Below are 4,100 nucleotides of genomic sequence, written 5' to 3'. Positions count from 1 at the left end.
ATAGGTATGTACAAAAAACTCATATAAATGAGCTTGGTATGTGATGAACTTTTGGTAAGATCGAAATTGTGAAAGTTATGCCTATAAATCTAGGATGACACATATGTAACTATGTTATGTCAGTGGTATTTATATATATATGATTATGTTGCTATTTACTTGCATGTGAACTTACTAAGCTTTATGCTTACTCCCCTCTCTTTTCTATTTTCTTATAGTATCGCCAAGCTAGCTAGGGGATCGAACGACGTCGGAGTCCCGATCATACTATCAACTGGACATTTGGGTATAGTTAGTCTCAACATTTTGGGTATGGCATGTATAGGGGCTTGGCCTTTTTTGTTATATGTCATACTAGTCTAGCCAAATGTGTCGGCTTATGGTAATATTTGATTCATTTTGTATATGGCCATTTGATATGGTTCATATTGATTATTTGGGTTGTAACCCTAATCAATTATGCATGCATGCAAAGTGTTATCCTTGATGTGGTCGCTTGTGGATGAAATGTGTGATGAATGGCATAAGTGCTAAATGAATGAATCGTGGCTAATAAGTATGAACAAAGCTAGGGTATATTTGAGTAAATTGGAAGTAGGTTTACCAAAATGACTAAATATGAAAGTGGTATGGAATGCTATATGAAAGCATGATGGTTTGGATAGGTGATATGTTGACACTACAAAGTCATGAATTTATCAAGTTTATGAGTATTTGAGTGACTAAATATACTATGTTACATACCAAAAATGTATGAGTGAATGAGCATTTAAGGGTAACAAATGGCTTGGAAAATAGCCTCAAAGTTGTCCACACTAGTAGACACACGGGCGTGTGTCTACACACGGTCTGCCCTGCGGGCATGTGATTCGATCATGTGTCCTCTGCACCCTAATTAATGCAAAACAAAATGCCCAGTAGTAAACACACGGGTAGAGTCATGGGTATGTGTCTCTACGTGTGAGGGGCACGGCTTTAGGACATGGGAGTGTGCCCAGGCATTGTGAAGTCTGTACCTAATTCTGGAATTTAATTCACCACATGGTCTGAGCACATGGCCGTGTGACCCTATTTTTGTTGATGATGTCATAAACTAAGAGTTACACAGACTGAGGAAACGGGCGTGTCCCAAGCTACATGGGCACGTGTGACCACACGGTCTACCCACATGGGCGTGTGACCATGTTTCATGAAAATTTTTCTAAGTTTTTCTAAAGTTCTCGGATTAGTCCCGAACTACTCCCGATGTATGTTTTGGGCCTCGTAGGCCTATACAAGGGACAGTTTGCATGTGTATGAATGGTTTTCAACTGAACAAAGTTTTATGGCCAGTTGCATATGTTTGCTGGTGTTTATGTTCAGTAATGCCTCGTATCCTATCCCAGTGTCGGACACGGGTAAGTGGTGTTGCCGTAAGTGTTTTTGGTTCTAGCCCCCGGGTTACTCTAGGAAAGGTTAAGGTGGTTTCGCCAAGATGGGTTATAAAAATTGGATTGCAATCCTTACCTTCCTCGATTGTGGTATTGATTACCCATGTAATACACAGATTCTGGGTTTGACGGACATTCTTCAAACAAATGTCCTTCCCCACAATAAATACAGGTTATATTTTCAAAGTGATTAGGTGGCTAAGCTGGAAAACTATTAAACCCATTAGTGGTAAAATTTGTAGGAAATCGAAGATAACTAAGATGCGAGTGATGTGAGTGGATCCAATTCAGGTATTCGAACAACTCATCTTCCTGACATTGCTCGATTGGTTTGCCATTGATAATTTTTGCTGGCAATCCTCTCAATGATTTCATAAGCCTCGTTATACGACTTAGAAAGGAGAGCACCATTAGCAGAAGCGTCCACTACTATCCTCGTGTGAGCATGTGAGCATTAAGACCGTTATAAAAGATCTCAAGTTGGATGCAATGAGGGATTTTGTGATAAGGGCACTTCCGTAATAATTCTTTTTACCTTTCCCATGCCTCATACAAGGACTCATCATCCATTTGTTGGAAAGCAGTAATCTCGATTCTCAACTTAGCATTCTTGCTAGGAGGGAAATACTTCATGGGGAATCTTTCTATTAACTCTTGCCATGTGGAAATGGAATTTGGTGGCAATGAGTTCAACCAGGCTCAAGCTCTATCCCTTAGCAAATATGGGAACAACTTTAATCAGAGTACATCTTCAGGTACTCCGGCTAACTTGAAAGAATCGCTCACCTCCATAAATAGTCTTCAGTGAAGATGAGGATCTTCGGTAGGCATTCCACTGAATTAGCCCACTATTTGAAGCATGTGGAACATGACTTGCTTCAGCTCGAATTGTTGTGCCTAGATTTTGGGTCTCCTAATACCCGGATTAAGATCATGAAAAACTAGCATGGCATACTTTCTTAGGGCTCTATGCCTATCATCAACAATAAGGATTGGATTTTGAGCAAGGTTTTGCTTTGTTTCCTTGATTTTGATTTTCAAAGTCCATCTCTTTGATCCTTCTCTGAAATGCTTGTCTTCTTCGCTGTTGAAATGTTCTTTCAATCCCAGGGTCTACAGGGCGTAAATCGATAATTCGATCAATACTCATAAACATCTGAAACAACATGGAAAAAATTAACTAAGTTAAATGAATAGAAAAATAAACCAAAATGCAAAATTCACAAATTCACAAATAATGACTTTTAAAATAGTCCCTGACAACGGCATCAAAAACTTGGAACTATGGACATGTGCAAGTGTACACAATCGCAACAAGTAATAAAGTGACAAGTAAATGTCGAGTTATCATGCACAAAGGGACTGTGAAAAGTATTATTTATGAATGCAATTAAAAACACTTTGGTGATTGAAAAAATATTTTGATTTTGAAGTAGTGATTAAAAACTAAATTTTACTAAGTAAAATAAATAGAATAAAAATTAAAGTTTCAATGCACGATTTCAAAAGATGAATTTAATTAAGATGAAAAAATTGTGTTAGATTAATTGCATTTTTTAACTTAGAATGTAACACCCCGAACCCGAGACCATCGCCGGTGTCGGACACGAGGGGTTAACAAACCAAGTTCACTTGTTTTGCCCACCAATTTGACATTTCCAGTCAGGCTGGAAAACTGCATCACCGTCGCCTTAAAAATCATATCTCGAGTTTCAAAACTCGGAAACTGGTTTCGTAAATTTTGCCTGAATTTAGACTCATGTATCCATCCATGGATTTATTTCTAGAATTTTTGGTCGGGCCAATTGGTACAGTTTATTAGTTAAAGTCACCCATGTTACAGGGATCGACTGCTCTGACCTTCGCGCGTTACAACTTGAATATCTCACTGTACAGAACTTTAATACTGGTGCCGTTTGTTTCTAATGAAACTAGACTCAAAATGGAATCTTTAAATATAAGGAATGACTCCTAATTCTTTCTGGATAATTTATAGCAAATTTTTAAAGTTTCGATAGGGGACCCAGAAACCGTTCTGGCCCTGTCTCACAATAGCTTTAATATCTCTTAACATGTAACTCCTATGACCATTTCGTTTCTTCCATATGAAAATAGACTCATCAAGGTTCATTTACATAGCTTATTCACTATTTAATACCATTCCTATAAATTTTGGTGATTTTTCACATTCACGTCACTGCAGCTGGCAGCATCTGTTTTTAAGGTAGGTCTTACCTATTTGGTAGTCTCCATGAACCAACTAGTCTTGCCATACATAGGTTCATATATGATCATTTTAACCATGCCAATGGCTGATCATGTGACCAACATTCCCATTTACAATCCATGGTCACATCATGACACCAAATATATACATATACAAACCGCAAATAGTTTAAGTCGATACTTCACTTTTACAAGCCATTTTCGCATGGCCGTACACAAATACATCACAACATATTTAACCAACAAGGGGTAGTCCTATACATGCCATTTCAAAGTTCAACCAAAAATTTATACCAAAATTAGAGACGTTGATAGTGTGGATGACTTGACTTTATTGATCCCGGATCCGATTGCTATCGAGCGAAATCTATAAAACAGAGAGCGAAAGCAACGGGTAAGCATTTTATGCTTAGTAAGTCTCAAGGAATATAATCAACTCTAATT

The 4,100-nt window shown here is 37.9% G+C and overlaps 1 non-coding gene across 1 annotated transcript; it reads left to right on the top strand.

Moving 5' to 3' along the window:
* Positions 1-1,926: 1,926 nt before the first annotated feature.
* On the top strand, positions 1,927-2,033 carry LOC128287393 (small nucleolar RNA R71). The gene has a single exon (XR_008278093.1). It is a non-coding gene; the product is annotated as a small nucleolar RNA R71 (small nucleolar RNA).
* The last annotated feature ends 2,067 nt before the right edge of the window (positions 2,034-4,100 follow it).

Source organism: Gossypium arboreum, chromosome 13 (genome assembly GCF_025698485.1).
Source record: "Gossypium arboreum isolate Shixiya-1 chromosome 13, ASM2569848v2, whole genome shotgun sequence".
NCBI lineage: Eukaryota > Viridiplantae > Streptophyta > Magnoliopsida > Malvales > Malvaceae > Gossypium > Gossypium arboreum.
The sequence above is the reverse complement of the archived record's forward strand: the minus strand, read 5'-3'. Positions and strand labels throughout refer to the sequence as shown.